This window comes from Scomber japonicus, chromosome 22 (assembly GCF_027409825.1).
Source record: "Scomber japonicus isolate fScoJap1 chromosome 22, fScoJap1.pri, whole genome shotgun sequence".
Lineage (NCBI taxonomy): Eukaryota > Metazoa > Chordata > Actinopteri > Scombriformes > Scombridae > Scomber > Scomber japonicus.
Window position 1 is genome coordinate 25110792 of NC_070599.1, and position 18156 is coordinate 25128947.

The 18156-nt window shown below is 35.3% G+C and overlaps 1 long non-coding RNA gene across 2 annotated transcripts; it reads left to right on the forward strand.

Moving 5' to 3' along the window:
* The first annotated feature begins 1343 nt into the window (after window positions 1–1343).
* On the forward strand, window positions 1344–10335 carry LOC128384186 (uncharacterized). Of its 2 annotated transcripts, none has more exons than XR_008324059.1 (4): window positions 1344–1457; window positions 2594–2708; window positions 3423–3470; window positions 10280–10335. It is a non-coding gene; the product is annotated as an uncharacterized LOC128384186 (long non-coding RNA). The 2 variants fall into 2 exon arrangements; XR_008324058.1 differs by lacking the exon at window positions 10280–10335 and adding an exon at window positions 4155–4205.
* Window positions 10336–18156: the final 7821 nt, after the last annotated feature.

Here is an 18156-nt window from a genome sequence, read left to right on the forward strand (position 1 = left end):
CAACTGAAGGAGGTGGAGAAAAACAAGGAGGAGAACAAGGAGAAACTTCTGTCAGTGGAGAACAAAATAACTGAGGCTGAGAAAGAAAAGACTGATAAAGGGGGATTGTTAGCAGAAAAAGAAAATCTAACTGATGTCAAATGGAAACTAGATGAGCAAAAGACAAACTGGGAGAAACTAATTCTGACTGTGGAGCAGATGCTGCAGAGAATAGATGTTTTAGTCAGTAGTGACCAAGTACAAGAAACTACAGCACACAAGTGAGCTTTTAGTTTAATTCAAAAGTCAAACTGCCTGATCTTACTTTTTATAGCACATAGTGACAAAATGTGGAAATAATAAAAAAAAATGATTCAAAAATGACTAATTAAATGTATTGTCTAATCTAGTTTGCTTCAGTTTAATTTTGTTCTTGATTGCTGGTTGTAGTAACTTTAATAGTTAATTAATTGTATTTTAATGCCATTAATACTGTATATTAACACAATGTAATAAATGTATCTTTGTACTGCTGCCAATTAAATTTTTATACTGCACATATCCACTGTCAATACATTTCATTTGTTATCTCACCTGTATCTGCTCCTGGCTTTTTAATCATTTGAAGATTAACTTTTCCCTTTTATGTCTAAGTACCTGAAAGCAGTTATAGAGGGGAAAATGCATGTCTTGTATAAATATTGAAAAAATCAATAATGATCTTTCTCTACAGTGATCTCATTCTCAAGCAAGTTCCCTACATACCTGAGTCGAAAATTCACACTTTTATAGAGCACTCACAACCGCAAGGTCCCGCATTCAGCTTCACTTCAAAATACCTTCTGTTAGAAGTTACATTTGAAAATCAAGCCTCTCTTATTACGGTCCCTGGTGCTGGAATGATCTTCAATCCAAACTTTAAATGATTTTAAACAAAGGATACAAGACATTGTCATTTCTAGTTGCAGTTGCTTTAATTGAACAATTTGTTATGGTTTGTATTTCACACTTTACATTTTGTTATTCTGTTGTTGTCCTGTTTTATGTGATGCTGCTAACTGACCCTTACTTGGTCAGGTCTCTCTTACAAAAGAGGTTTTAATCTCAATGTGACTTCCTGGTTAAATACAGGTAAATAAATGAATATTAATGCTGAAACTATCTTAAAATATAGCATTTTACACTGAGAATGAAAGGACTGGCAGCCATTTTATTTGCACAGTCAAAAACGTGAAAGTCACGTGACATGAATGCAGTCCTATAAAAAAGAATAGGACAGAAAAACGTGGGCATGTCACAATTTTAGCTGTGATACGTTTTGATGTGAGACTGTGTTGCTGCAGCAGACAGATAGAGAATCACAAGGTTGATACACCTTGTATGCCATTACAGATAACCAGGGTCAAAGTGTTTCAAACAAGGACTTTAAACAGGCAGCTACTTCTGTGTGGTGAGCCAGTTATTGAGGAACACAACAGGTATGAGACTCTGTAAATTCAATTCTTATCTCTTAATTAATGCTCTCAATTTCTTTATTTTAATTATTTTTAGGACTTTAATAATAATGTCATAATGGTCTGTGGTAACAGCAGACCTGCTGTTACAATTAATGGTTGTCTATGTTTCCTAATGTGTTTGATATGCAAAGACTCAACATTCGCTCACATGCAGTATGAAAGTACTGAGATCAACTTGCATCATCCGGAGAACCAAGGAAAAAAATGTCTTCCAATTTCTGTTTTTTTGTGATTTCCTATTTAGGACTAAAAACAAACTAAAAAACTTAAAATTTAGACTTTTAAAAATGTATTCTCATTTTTAATTTTATAGCATGTCTACTGTAGCAGACTACAGGACCATTTTAGTGTAGACAACAACATTTTGTATATAAAACGTGTATCAGATTATGGCTTTGTAGTGATATTAATCCATGAATACATTCAATTTGATTAATATATTTTCAATAAGAATAGAACATATTGCCAAATTTCAGAACAATTCGTTGTCAATTCAAAGGGGAAAGAAGTGAAGTGTCCAGTTTGGATGGGTTATAGGATGATTTTTGACACCCAGGAAGCCCAGGTAGCACAAATCATTCATAAAAACACCAATAAATGAAAAGTACATTAAATAGTAACATTAAATGCCATGAAACTTCAAAAGTGAAACCTCACATAAATCTTTTGGATTGAATGCGAACAAAATGTCTTCTACAGAGGACACAAGTCAGTGCAACCATTTTCCAGCTTGTTAATATTTTACCTACTTTATTGCAGCATAGATTATCTTTTGAAAGAAAATACCAAAGGTTACAGGCAGCCATATTAGGGAGAGATGTCTATGAAAAAAACATATTAAAAATACAACAAAAATAATCAAATTAATTCAAATGAAACATAATTAAATACAAACAGAGAAAACATACATAATACAGTTTCAGTGAGTAAATGCTACAATCTGAATAAAGGAAACAATTTAAAATTTAGATTTTAAAGTTGTTTAGTTCCATCTGATCTTGGACCAGACCAGATGTTCCCACTTACACTCTCAGTCTAGTTGGTATTGTCTTTAGGATTTAAGATTTTATAGCTGATTTCTTTAAATTATTTTACAGAATCCCACAATGATAAAAATGAAGGAGATGCCGTCTAAATGTGGACTCTCAGCTTTCAGTGCTTCATTTTTCCATCATGCTGTTGTCCTGCTTCTCCTGACAGACTGCTGTGGAGGTAACTAACACACAAACAGTACATCTGTACATTGTGGCCAGACGCTGAAGATATTTTATATACTGTAGCATTAAGAAATGTTGATATCAGCTTGTCGGTTCTCAATTAAGTAAACTGATGCCATCAAGTCAGAGACAATAGTGTTGTGGTCAAGACCACCTATCCCGAGACCGAGTCAAGACCAAGACCAAACCAATGCAAGACAATTTTCGCGACCATTCTTTATTATTAAGGTCGTACTTAGTGGTGGTGCATTATATTGACTGGTGTTCCTAATATTTTGCGCCTCTCATGTATGTTAATGGAGTGGACAAAATATTAGGAACACCAGTCAATATAATGCACCCTAGTACACCACCATCACCCACTATGACCCAGGCGACGTCCACAAACCAATGGGTGATGCACAGATGTTACGTCCATTTCTTTTATACAGTCTATGCTATGACCTCAATAATAAACATAATGTAGAGTTTACACTAAACTTGCCCCCCAATATACAGTAATGGTACTGTAGGGGAAGCCCTTCAAACACACCAGTGAGAACTTTCTGTTTGTTTTTGGATTCATTAGATTGAAGAAAGAAAAAAAATATATATATGTATATATGTATGAAGTGATGTATATTGATGTATGATGTGTATATTTGTGTTTTCAATATTTGTATTTTGAACCTCATGGTGCTTTAATTTATCCTGTCTCCTGCTTTTAAAGGCGATACAATGTCACCGTCCGAACTCAACTCCAATTCAAGAGCATCAGGTAAATCAGTAGATTCATACCATTAACTACTAATAGTATCAAGTGATTCTCTGAACTTTACAGTCATTATAAACTCCATTTAAATCTCACATGGCTCTGTACAGCACAATAATCTACTAATCTTCTACATTCATGATAATGACATTTACAGTTTCTGGTTCCAGTTTAATGCATCTGTGACTTAAGTTGGAAGTTCCAAAATGTTCCACACATTTAAGTACATCAACAACTAAATACATCAATCAGTTAATCAAGTTTTCATATGATAATAAATTCACAAGAAAAGCAGGCAAATCAGAATCAGTGCTTACTTAGAGTGTGTGTGTGTTTATCCAGAATGAGCACAAACATACACATTATTGAGGATATTAAGTATACTACAGAAATGCTCCTCAAGAAGAAAACCTTCGGCCCTCTGAGAGCAAAATTAAGAGGTTGTATCTGTGCAGCTCTGGCGCAGGACGAGACGCTTAACTGAAGCAACCGGTCAAAACATAGTAACGTTGTGGAGAGTGTACAGACATGTTCAGATTACTATGAAACTGTGGAATTAGACACCACACTCTACATATTTAATGGGAAACGCTGCACTTCCTTAACAATATTAATTATATCTATTTTTTTTTGTGCCCCTGGTGTCCTAAACACTTTTTCTTTTCTTCTTTTTCTATTTTATCATTTCAGCTGATTCATCCAGTAGTCATATTTCTTACACCCAGGCTGACTTTCATATCTTCACGTTGAGTGTCATTGGGTTTACGTTCGCAGTTCATTGGCTTATAAGTGTCATGCAGGGAAATAAAGGTAAGACAACTATGTGATACATGAAGTCAAAAGTCAGGAAGAGGATAAATAAAACAGTGGCCTATATTTACTTTAGTTGTTTAATTACAGGTGTCGTAGACTTCATTTGTTTTCATTTTGATGGAATGAAATTAATGCAAAATACATTTATAATGAATCAAATCACCACTAAGTGAAGGGATGAGTAGGAGGCACAGCTCTTTTTTGTTCTGAGGCTCTAAAATATTGTTTTATTAATGTATCCTATATTGTCTTCTTCATGGTACAAACAGTGACGGATGCAATAAAGAAAGAGATGCAAAGATACAGAGATATGGAAAACAAGGGTGAGTCCGATTCAACAGATTTGATAAAACTGATCATGTTGCTGTGTGTGTGTGTGTGTGTGTGTGTGTGTGAAAAATACGAAAATGTGTGTGTGTGTGTGTGTGTGTGTGTGTGTGTGTGTGTGTGTATAATCATAATTCAAGTTTCTTGCCAGTGCATGACTTTATTATTAATAGAGCAGAAAAATCTGTCTAGTAGAGGTAAATGATGTAGATGGTGTAAAAAAAACCCAAAAAACATCTAAAACATAAAAACAGTTGGTGTTGAATTGTAAATTGTGCTGATGTTGAAAAAGTTCAAAATGTCCTGAATGTTTTGTGCAGTTACTGTAAAGTGCTTTAAAATGCTACTGTTGTGCACCTGTGACAGATTTGGAGGAAAAGTTACGGAAGAAAGCCAGCCTGGTTGATGAACTACGGGAACAGAAACGGACACTTGAGTACCAGAAAGATCAACTGGAGGAAAAGTTACAGCAGAAAGCTGATGAACTACAGGAACAGAAACGGACACTTGAGTACCAGAAAGATCAACTGGAGGAAAAGTTACAGCAGAAAGCTGATGAACTACAGGAACAGAAACGGACACTTGAGTACCAGAAAGATCAACTGGAGGAAAAGTTACAGCAGAAAGCTGATGAACTACAGGAACAGAAACGGACACTTGAGTACCAGAAAGATCAACTGGAGGAAAAGTTACAGCAGAAAGCTGATGAACTACAGGAACAGAAACGGACACTTGAGTACCAGAAAGATCAACTGGAGGAAAAGTTACAGCAGAAAGCTGATGAACTACAGGAACAGAAACGGACACTTGAGAACCAGAAAGATCAACTGGTGGAAAAGTTACAGAGGAATGCCGACATGGTTGATGGACTAAAGGAACAGAAACAGACACTTGAGAACCAGAAAGATCAAATGAAGGTGCAGCTGAAAGAGGTGGAGAAAAAGAAGGAGGAGAACAAGGAGAAACTTCTGTCAGTGGAGAACAAAATAACTGAGGCTGAGAATAAAAAGACTGATAAAGGGGGATTGTTAACAGAAAAAGAAAATCTAACAGATGTCAAATGGAAACTAGACGAACAAAAGACAAACTTGGAGAAACTAATTCTGAATGTGGAGCAGATGCTGCAGAGAATAGATGTTTTAGTCAGTAGTGACCAAGTACAAGAAACTACAGGATACGAGTGAGCTTTTAGTTTAATTCAAAAGTCAAACTGCCTGATCTTACTTTTTATAGCACATAGTCACAAAATGTGGAAATAATTTTAAAAAATGACATGATTCAAAAATTACTAATTAAATATATTGTCTAATCTATTTTGGTTCAGTTTAATTTTTTCCTTGATTGCTGGTTGTAGTAACTTAAATGGTTTCCTTGTGCTCAGTACATGTTAAGATGTTTTACAACCCTGTCTTCATATATAACTGATTTTAGAGGAGGAAGTGTTTAAAAGAAAATGTAATACAGAGTTAATTAATTGTATTTTAATGCCATTAATACTGTATATTAACACAATGTAATAAATGTATCTTTGTACTGCTGCCAATTAAATTTTAATACTGCACATATCCACTGTCAATACATTTCATTTGTTATCTCACCTGTATCTGCTCCTGGCTTTTCAATCATTTGAAGAATAACCTTTCCCTTTTATGTTTAAGTACCTGAAAGCAGTTATAGAGGGGAAAATGCATGTCTTGTATAAATATTGAAAAAATCAATAATGATCTTTCTCTACAGTGATCTCATTCTCAAGCAAGTTCCCAAACTCACAACCTAAGGTCCCGCATTCAGCTTCACTTCAAAATACCTTCTGTTAGAAGTTACATTTGAAAATCAAGCCTCTCTTATTATGGTCCCTGGTGCTGGAATGATCTTCGATCCAAACTTTAAATGATTTTAAACAAAGGATACAAGAGGTTGTCACTTCTAGTTGCAGTTGCTTTAATTGAACAATTTGTTATGGTTTGTATTTCACACTTTACATTTTGTTATTCTGTTGTTGCTGTTGTATGTGATGCTGCTAACTGACCCTTACTTGGTCAGGTCTCTCTTACAAAAGAGGTTTTAATCTCAATGTAACTTCCTGGTTAAATACAGGTAAATAAATAAATGTTAATGCTGAAACTATCTTAAAATATTGAACTTTACACTGAGAATGAAAGGAATGGCAGCCATTTTATTTGTTTTCACAGACAAAAACGTGAAAGTCACGTGACATGAATGCAGTCCTATAGAAAAGAATAGGACAGAAAAACGTGGGCATGTCACAATTTTTGAGCCCAAATTGTGAGATGGCTACATTTTGCGCTGTGGACCAACGTAGCTGTGATACGTTTTGATGTGAGACTGTGTTGCTGCAGCAGACAGAATCACAAGGTTGACACACCTTGTATGCCATTACAGATAACCAGGGTCAAAGTGTTTCAAACAAGGACTTTAAACAGGCAGCTACTTCTGTGTGGTGAGCCAGTTATTGAGGAACACAACAGGTATGAGATTCTGCAAATTCAATTCTTATCTCTTAATTAATTATTAATGCTCTCAATTTCTTTATTTTAATTATTTTTAGGATTTGAATAATAATGTCCTAATGGTCTGTGGTAACAGCAGATTCCTGATGTGTTTGATATGCAAAGACTCAACATTCGCTCACATGCAGTATGAAAGTACTGAGATAGTAATCAACTTGCATCATCCTGAGAACCAAGGAAAAAAATGTCTTCCAATTTCTGTTTTTTGTGATTTCCTATTTAGGACTAAAAACAAACACCTTAAAATTTACACTTTTTAAAATGTATTCTCATTTTTAATTTTATAGCATGTCTACTGTAGTGGACTACAGGACCATTTTAGTGTGAAAAGACAATAACATTTTGTAGATAAAAAATGTATCAGATTATGGCTTTGTAGTGATATTAAACCACGAATACATTCAATTTGATTAATATATTTTCAATAAGAATAGAACATATTGCCAAATCTCAGAACAATTTGTTGTCAATTCAAAGGGGAAAGTAGTGAAGTGTCCAGTTTGGATGGGTTATAGGATGATTTTGACACCCAGGAAGCCCAGGTAGCACAAGTCAATCATAAAAAACACCAATAAATGAAAAGTATTGACATTTAATGCCATTAAACTTCAAAAGTGAACCCTCACATAAATCTTTTGGATTGAATGTGAACAAAATGTCCTCTACAGAGGACACAAGTCAGTGCAACCATTTTACAGCTTGTTAATATTTTACCTACTTTATTGCAGCATAGAGTATCTTTTGAAAGAAAATACCAAAGATTACAGGCAGCCATATTAGGGAGAGATGTCTATGAAAAAAACATATTAAAAATAAAACAAAAATAATCTAATTAATTCAAGTGAAACATTAAATACAAACAGACAAAAACATACATAATACAGTTTCAGAGAGTCAATGCTACAATCTGAATAAAGGAAACAATTTAAAATTTAGATTTTAAAGTTGTTTGGTTCCATCTGTGCTGATCTTGGACCAGACCAGATGTTCCCACTTATACTCTCAGACTAGTTGGTGTTGTCTTTAGGATTGAAGATTTTATAGCTGATTTCTTTAAATTATTTTACAGAATCCCACAATGATAAAAATGAAGGAGATGCTGTGTAAATGTGGACTCTCAGCCTTCAGTGTTTCATCTTTCCATCATGCTATTGTCCTGCTTCTCCTGACAGACTGCTGTGGAGGTAACTAACACAAAAACACAACAGAAATAACCTGGTGTGTGTTTAAAAGATTTTCATGAAGTCTACAGTACATGTTTACAGTGTGGCCAGACGCTGAAGATATTTTCTATACTGTAGCATTAAGAAATGTTGATATCAGCTTGTCGGTTCTCAATCAAGTAAACTGATGCCATCAAGTGAGAGACAATAGTGTTGTGGTCAAGACCACCTATCCCGAGACCGAGTCAAGACCAAGACCAAACCAATGCAAGACCATTTTTACGACCATTTTTTATTATTAAGGTCGTACTTAGTGGTGGTGCATTATATTGACTGGTGTTCCTAATATTTTGCCCCTCTCATGTATGTTAATGGAGTGGACAAAATATTAGGAACACCAGTCAATATAATGCACCCTAGTACACCACCATTACCCACTATGACCCAGGTGGGGAGTTCTGGTCCTCTGAAATGAGGCCAACGGGGAAGTAACCTAGAACTGTATTCTATCAAAGGGCCACCAGGGGGCGACCGTCTCTATACAAGTCAATGGAGAATTCACCAACTTCTCACTTGATTTCTAACCTCAGTAAACGTTTTCGAAATGTGTTTATGGTCTCAATCGCTAGTTTAAGCCTTCTTCAATGCAGTATGATGTTCATTTGGGACATTTTGGCCTCCCTGATTTTATATGTGACGATAAAGCAGGGTATGCATTAGGGCGTGGCTACGTCCTGATTGACAGGTTGATTGACCAATGTCCTCGAGATCCAGCCCTTGCAACCATAGCAACCTCCCCGCTCCGCCTAGGGCCCCGCCTCATGCCCATATAAGTAGAATCTGGGTTTTTATTTTTCCCAGCATGCACCTGAAATGTTGAAGATGGCGTAGCCCAGATTCGAAACTATTGACTTCCGAGCTGCAGTCCACAAACCAATGGGTGATGCATAGATGTTATGTCCATTTCTTTTATACAGTCTATGCTATGACCTCAATAATAAACATAATGTAGAGTTTACACTAAACTTGCCCCCCGATATACAGTAATGGTACTGTAGGGGAAGCCCTTCAAACACACCAGTGAGAACTTTCTGTTTCTTTTTGGATTCATTAGATTGAAGAAAGAAAACAAATAAATATATATGTATATATGTATGAGGTGATGTATATTGATGTATGATGTGTATATTTGTGTATTCAATATTTGTATTTTGAACCTCATGGTGCTTTAATTTATTCTGTCTCCTGCTTTTAAAGGCGATACAATGTCACCGTCCGAACTCAACTCCAAATCAAGAGCATCAGGTAAATCAGTAGATTCATACCATTAACTACTAATAGTATCAAGTGATTCTCTGAACTTTACAGTCATTATAAACTCCATTTAAATCTCACACGGCTCTGTACAGCACAATAATCAAATGTTCTACATTCATGATAATGACATTTACAGTTTCTGGTTCCAGTTTAATGCATCTGTGACTTAAGTTGGAAGTTCCAAAATGTTCCACACATTTAAGTACATCAACAACTAAATACATCAATCAGTTAATCAAGTTTTCATATGATAATAAATTCACAAGAAAAGCAGGCAAATCAGAATCAGTGCTTACTTAGTGTGTGTGTGTTTATCCAGAATGAGCACAAACATACACATTATTGAGGATATTAAGTATACTACAGAAATGCTCCTCAAGAAGAAAACCTTCGGCCCTCTGAGAGCAAAATTAAGAGGTTGTATCTATGCAGCTCTGGCGCAGGACGAGACGCTTAACTGAAGCAACCGGTCAAAACATAGTAACGTTGTGGAGAGTGTACAGACATGTTCAGATTACTATGAAACTGTGGAATTAGACGCCACACTCTACATATTTCATGGGAAACGCTGCACTTCCTTAACAATATTAATTAAATCTATTTTTTGTGCCCCTGGTGTCCTAATCACTTTTTCTTTTCTTCTCTTTCTATTTTATCATTTCAGCTGATTCATCCAGTCGTCGTATTTCTTACACACAGACTGACTTTCATATCTTCACGTTGAGTGTCATTGTGTTTACGTTCGCAGTTCATTGGCTTATAAGTGTCATGCAGGGAAATAAAGGTAAGACAACTATGTGATACTTACAGTGTTATAAATGCATGGAGTCAAAAGTCAGCAAGAGGATAAATAAAACAGTGCTCTATATTTACTTTAGTTGTTTAATTACAGGTGTAGTAGACTTCATTTGTTTTCATTTTGATGGAATGAAATTAATGCAAAATACATAAATACATTTATAATGAATCAAATCACCACAAAGTAGTGGACACACAGAAAGACACAAGTGAAGGGATGAGTAGGGGGCACAGCTCTTTTTTGTTCTGAGGCTCTAAAATACTGTTTTATTAATGTATCCTATATTGTCTTCTTCATGGTACAAACAGTGACGGATGCAATAAAGAAAGAGATGCAGAGATACAGAGATATGGAAAACAAGGGTGAGTCCGATTCAACAGATCTGATAAAACTGATCATGTTGCTGTGTGTGTGTGTGTGTGAAAAATACGAAAATATGTGTGTGTGTGTGTGTGTGTGTGTGTGTGTGTGTGTGTGTGTGTGTATAATCATAATTCAAGTTTCTTGCCAGTGCATGACTTTATTATTAATAGAGCAGAAAAATCTGTCTAGTAGAGGTAAATGATGTAGATGGAGTAAAAAAAACAAAAAAAACATCTAAAACATAAAAACAGTTGGTGTTGAATTGTAAATTGTGCTGATGTTGAAAAAGTTCAAAATGTCCTGAATGTTTTGTGCAGTTACTGTAAAGTGCTTTAAAATGCTACTGTTGTGCACCTGTGACAGATTTGGAGGAAAAGTTACGGAAGAAAGCCGACATGGTTGATGAACTACAGGAACAGAAACAGAAACTTGAGAACCAGAAAGATGAACTGGAGGAAAAGTTACGGAGGTATGCCGACATGGTTGATGGACTAAACTTTGAGAAACAGACACTTGAGAACCAGAAAGATGAACTGGAGGAAAAGTTAAAGAGGACTGCCGACATGGTTGATGGACTAAAGGAACAGAAACAGACACTTGAGAACCAGAAAGATGAACTGGAGGAAAAGTTAAAGAGGAATGCCGACATGGTTGATGAACTACAGGAACAGAAACAGACACTTGAGAACCAGAAAGATGAACTGGTGGAAAAGTTAAAGAGGAATGCCGACATGGTTGATGTACTAAAGGAACAGAAACAGACACTTGAGAACCAGAAAGATCAAATGAAGATGCAACTGAAGGAGGTGGAGAAAAAGAAGGAGGAGAACAAAGAGAAACTTCTGTCAGTGGAGAACAAAATAACTGAGGCTGAGAATAAAAAGACTGATAAAGGGGGATTGTTAACAGAAAAAGAAAATCTAACTGATGTCAAATGGAAACTAGATGAGCAAAAGACAAACTTGGAGAAACACATTCTGACTGTGGAGCAGATGCTGCAGAGAATAGATGTTTTAGTCAGTAGTGACCAAGTACAAGAAACTACAGCACACAAGTGAGCTTTTAGTTTAATTCAAAAGTCAAACTGCCTGATCTTACTTTTTATAGCACATAGTGACAAAATGTGGAAATAATAAAAAAAAATGATATGATTCAAAAATTACTAATTAAATATATTATCTAATCTATTTTGGTTCAGTTTCATTTTTTCCTTGATTGCTGGTTGTAGTAACTTAAATAATCTCCTTGTGCTCAGTACATGTTAAGATGTTTTATAACCCTGTCTTCATATATAACTGATTTTAGAGGAGGAAGTGTTTAAAAGAAAATGTAATGCAGAGTTAATTAATTGTCTTTTAATGCCATTAATACTGTATATTAACACAATGTAATAAATGTATCTTTGTACTGCTGCCAATTAAATTTTTATACTGCACGTATCCACTGTCAATACATTTCATTTGTTATCTCACCTGTATCTGCTCCTGGCTTTTCAGTCATTTGAAGATTAACCTTTCCCTTTTATGTTTAAGTACCTGAAAGCAGTTATAGAGGGGAAAATGCATGTCTTGTATAAATATTGAAAAAATCAATAATGATCTTTCTCTACAGTGATCTCATTCTCAAACAAGTTCCCTACATACCTGAGTCGAAAATTCACACTTTTATAGAGCACTCACAACCTAAGGTCCCGCATTCAGCTTCACTTCAAAATACCTTCTGTTAGAAGTGAAATTTGAAAATCAAGCCTCTCTTATTACGGTCCCTGGTGCTGGAATGATCTTCAATCCAAACTTTAAATGATTTTAAACAAAGGATACAAGACGTTGTCACTTCTAGTTGTTGTTTTAATTGAACAATTTGTTATGATTTGTATTTCACACTTTACATTTTGTTATTCTGTTGTTGTCCTGTTGTATGTGATGCTGCTAACTGACCCTTACTTGGTCAGGTCTCTCTTGCAAAAGAGGTTTTAATCTCAATGTGACTTCCTGGTTAAATACAGGTCAATAAATAAATATTAATGCTGAAACTATCTTAAAATATTGAACTTTACACTGAGAATGAAAGGAACGGCAGCCATTTTATTTGTTTTCACAGACAAAAACGTGAAAGTCACGTGACATGAATGCAGTCCTATAAAAAAGAATAGGATAGAAAAACGTGGGCATGTCACAATTTTTGAGACCAAATTGTGAGATTGCTACATTTTGTGCTGTGGACCAACGTAGCTGTGATACGTTTTGATGTGAGACTGTGTTGCTGCAGCAGACAGGTGGAGAATCACAAGGTTGATACACCTTGTATGCCATTACAGATAACCAGGGTCAAAGTGTTTCAAACAAGGACTTTAAACAGGCAGCTACTTCTGTGTGGTGAGCCAGTTATTGAGGAACACAACAGGTAAGAGACTCTGCAAATTCAATTCTTATCTCTTAATTAATTAGTTATGCTCTCAATTTCTTTATTTTAATTATTTTTAGGACTTTAATAATAATGTCATAATGGTCTGTGGTAACAGCAGACCTGTTACAATTAATGGTTGTCTATGTTTCCTAATGTGTTTGATATGTAAAGACTCAACATTCGTTCACATGCAGTATGAAAGTACTGAGATAATAATCAACTTGCATATCATCCTGAGAACCAAGGAAAAAAATGTCTTCCAATTTCTGTTTTTTGTGATTTCTTACCTATTTAGGACTAAAAACAAACTAAGAAACTTAAAATTGAGACTTTTTAAAATGTATTCTCATTTCTTATTTTACAGCATGTCTACTGTAGTGGACTACAGGACCATTTAAGTGTAGACAACAACATTTTGTAGATAAGACGTGTATCAGATTATGGCTTTGTAGTGATATTAATCCATGAATACATTCAATTCTTATTTTCAATAAGAATAGAACACATTGCCAAATCAGGTAGTAGTGCATATTTGTGACGGCTCCAATGTTATACTCATTAGCACACATTTTGCATTCTTCAGACCTCTTTACAGGACAGCAAGCATTGATAGAATAACTCTGAAGAGTGAAAGGAGATGTATGCCAACAAAATGTCCTCTACAGAGGACACAAGTCAGTGCAACCATTTTCCAGCTTGTTAATATTTTACCTACTTTATTGCAGCACAGAGTATCTTTTGAAAGAAAATACCAAAGGTTACAGGCAGCCATGATAGGGAGAGATGTCTATGAAAAAAACATATTAAAAATACAACAAAAATAATCAAATTCATTAAAATGAAATGAAAACATAATTAAATACAAACAGACAAAAACATACATAATACAGTTTCAGTGAGTCAATGCTGCAATCTGAATAAAGGAAACAATTTAAATTTAGATTTTAAAGTTGTTTAGTTCCATCTGATCTTGGACCAGACCAGATGTTCCCACTTATACTCTCAGACTAGTTGGTGTTGTCTTTAGGATTGAAGATTTTATAGCTGATTTCTTTAAATTATTTTACAGAATCCCACAATGATAAAAATGAAGGAGATGCCGTCTAAATGTGGACTCTCAGCCTTCAGTGCTTCATTTTTCCATCATGCTGTTGTCCTGCTTCTCCTGACAGACTGCTGTGGAGGTAACTAACACACAAACACAACAGAAATAACCTGGTGTGTGTTTAAAAGATTTTCATGAAGTCTACAGTACATCTGTACTGGCCAGACGCTGAAGACATTTTCTATACTGTAGCATTAAGAAATGTTGATATCAGCTTGTCGGCTCTCAATCAGGTAAACTGATGCCATCAAGTGAGAGACAATAGTGTTGTGGTCAAGACCACCTATCCCAAGACCGAGTCAAGACCAAGACCAAACCAATGCAAGACCATTTTTACGACCATTTTTTATTATTAAGGTCGTACTTAGTGGTGGTGGTGTACTAGGGTGCATTATATTGACTAGTGTTCCTAATATTTTGCATCTCTCATATATGTTAATGGAGTGGACAAATTATTAGGAACACCAGTCAATATAATGCACCCTAGTACACCACCATCACCCACTATGACCCAGGTGGGGAGTTCTGGTCCTCTGAAATGAGGCCAATGCGAAAGTAACCTAGGACTGCATTCTAGCAAAAGGCCACCAGGGGGCTACCGTCTCTATACAAGTCAATGGAGAATTCACGAACTTCTCACTTGATTTCTAACCTCAGTAAACGTTTTCAAAATGTGTTTATGGTCTCAATCGCTAGTTTAAAGCCTTCTTCAATGCAGTATGATGTTCATTTGGGACATTTTGGCCTCCCTGATTTTATATGTGACGATAAAGCAGAGTATGCATTAGGGCGTGGCTACGTCCTGATTGACAGGTTGATTGACCAATGTCCTCGAGATCCAGCCCTCGTAACCATAGCAACCTCCCCGCTCCGCCTAGGTCCCCGCCTCATGCCCATATAAGTAGAATCTGGGTTTTTATTTTTCCCAAGTTCCAAAATGTTCCACACATTTAAGTACATCAACAACTAAATACATCAATCAGTTAATCAAGTTTTCATATGATAATAAATTCGCAAGAAAAGCAGGCGAATCAGTATCAGTGCTTACTTAGTGTGTGTGTGTTTATCCAGAATGAACACAAACATACACATTATTGAGGATATTAAGTATACTACAGAAATGCTCCTCAAGAAGAAAACCTTTGGCCCTCTGAGAGCAAAATTAAGAGGTTGTATCTGTGAAGCTCTGGCGCAGGACGAGACGCTTCACTGAAGCAACCGGTCAAAACATAGTAATGTTGTGGAGAGTGTACAGACATGTTCAGATTACTATGAAACTGTGGAATTAGACGCCACACTCTACATATTTCATGGGAAACGCTGCACTTCCTCAACAATGTTAATTAAATCTAATTTTTTTGTGCCCCTGGTGTCCTAAACACTCTGTTTTTCTTTTCTTCTTTTTCTATTTTATCATTTCAGCTGATTCATCCAGTAGTCATATTTCTTTCACACAGACTGACTTTCATATCTTCATGTTGGGTGTCGCTGTGTTTACGTTCGCAGTTCATTGGCTTATAAGTGTCATGCAGGGAAATAAAGGTAAGACAACTATGTGATACTTACAGTGTTATAAATGCATGAAGTCAAAAGTCAGGAAGAGGATAAATAAAACAGTGCTCTATATTTACTTTAGTTGTTTAATTACAGGTGTAATAGACTTCATTTGTTTTAATTTTGATGCAATGAAATTAATGCAAAATACATTTATAATGAATCAAATCACCACAAAGTAGTGGACACACAGAAAGACACAAGTGAAGGGATGAGTAGGAGGCACAGCTCTTTTTTGTTCTAAGGTTCTAAAATACTGTTTTATTAATGTATCCTATATTGTCTTCTTCATGGTACAAACAGAGACGGATGCAATAAAGAAAGCGATGCAAAGATACAGAGATATGGACAACAAGGGTGAGTCCGACTCAACAGATCTGATAAATATTTATTGTAGAAAGGAAATAGTGAAGATGAATTGTTGTCACACTTTTACAATGGTTATGATACAATGGTGATTCATTATAACAGGAACTACAATGTAAGGTTACCTCAGATTACAGAAAAACAATCCATAATAACAAATGTTGATTTCCGCTCTTATATTTTTTCACAAGTTTTTAATGTTATCTGTTGGAATTAAATCAATACTACATACACCAATACATTTATATTTACTCAAATTGATAGATAGATAGATAGATAGTAACTTTATTGATCCCTTGGGGAAGTTCCCCTCAGGAAATTTAAGTTCCAGTGCAACATCACAATAAGTGCAGGTTGAATAAAAACACACAAAGTAGTATAAATTACCACAAAGTAAGGGATAAAAAGATTAAAGGTGAGTCAGACTCAACAGATCAAATTGAACTGATGATGTTGCTGTAGTGTGTGTATGGAATCAAAACTCAACTTTATTGCTCCTGCACCATGAATTCAAATGTTATTTATAGAAAAGCTACATCTGTCTAGTGGAGGTAAATGATGTAGACGGTGTAAAAATAAAAACAAAAACAAAAAAAACATCTAAAAACAGTTTGTGTTGAATTGTAAATTCTGCTGATGTTGAAAAAGTTCAAAATGTCCTGAATGTTTTGTGCAGTTATATTAAAGTGCTTTAAAATGCTACTGTTGTGCACCTGTGACAGATTTGGAAGAAAAGTTACAGCAGAAAGTCAGCCTGGTTGATACACCAAACTTTGAGAAACAGAAAGATCAACTGGTGGAAAAGTTATGGCGGTATGCCGACATGGTTAATGGACTAAAGGAACAGAAACAGACACTCGAGAACCAGAAACATCAAATGAAGTTGCAGCTGGAGGAGGTGGAGAAAAAGAAGGAGGAGAACAAAGAGAAACTTCTGTCAGTGGAGAACAAAATAACTGAGGCTGAGAATAAAAAGACTGATAAAGGGGGATTGTTAACAGAAAAGGAAAATCTAACAGAAGTCAAATGGAAACTAGATGAGCAAAAGACAAACTTGGAGAAACTAATTCTGACTGTGGAGCAGATGCTGCAGAGAATAGATGTTTTAGTCAGTAGTGACCAAGTACAAGAAACTACAGCACACGAGTGAGCGTTTAGTTTAATTCAAAAGTCAAACTGCCTGATCTTACTTTTTATAGCACATAGTGACAAAATGTGGAAATAATTTAAAAAAAAAATGATTCAAAAATTACTAATTAAATGTATTATCTTTTCTGGTTTGCTTCAGTTTCATTTTTTTCTTGATTGCTGGTTGTAGTAACTTAAATGGTTTCCTTGTGCTCAGTACATGTTAAGATGTTTTATAACCCTGTCTTCATATATAATTGGTGTTTAAAAGAAAATGTAATGCAGCGTTAATTAATTGTATTTTAATGCCATTAATACTGTATATTAACACAATGTAATAAATGTATCTTTGTACTGCTGCCAATTAAATTTTTATACTGCACGTATCCACTGTCAATACATTTCATTTGTTATCTCACCTGTATCTGCTCCTGGCTTTTCAATCATTTGAAGAATAACCTTTCCCTTTTATGTTTAAGTACCTGAAAGCAGTTATAGAGGGGAAAATGCATGTCTTGTATAAATATTGAAAAAATCAATAATGATCTTTCTCTACAGTGATCTCATTCTCAAACAAGTTCCCTACATACCTGAGTCGAAAATTCACACTTTTATAGAGCACTCACAACCGCAAGGTCCCGCATTCAGCTTCACTTCAAAATACCTTCTGTTAGAAGTTACATTTGAAAATCAAGCCTCTCTTATTACGGTCCCTGGTGCTGGAATGATCTTCGATCCAAACTTTAAATGATTTTAAACAAAGGATACAAGACGTTGTCACTTCTAGTTGCAGTTGCTTTAATTGAACAATTTGTTATGA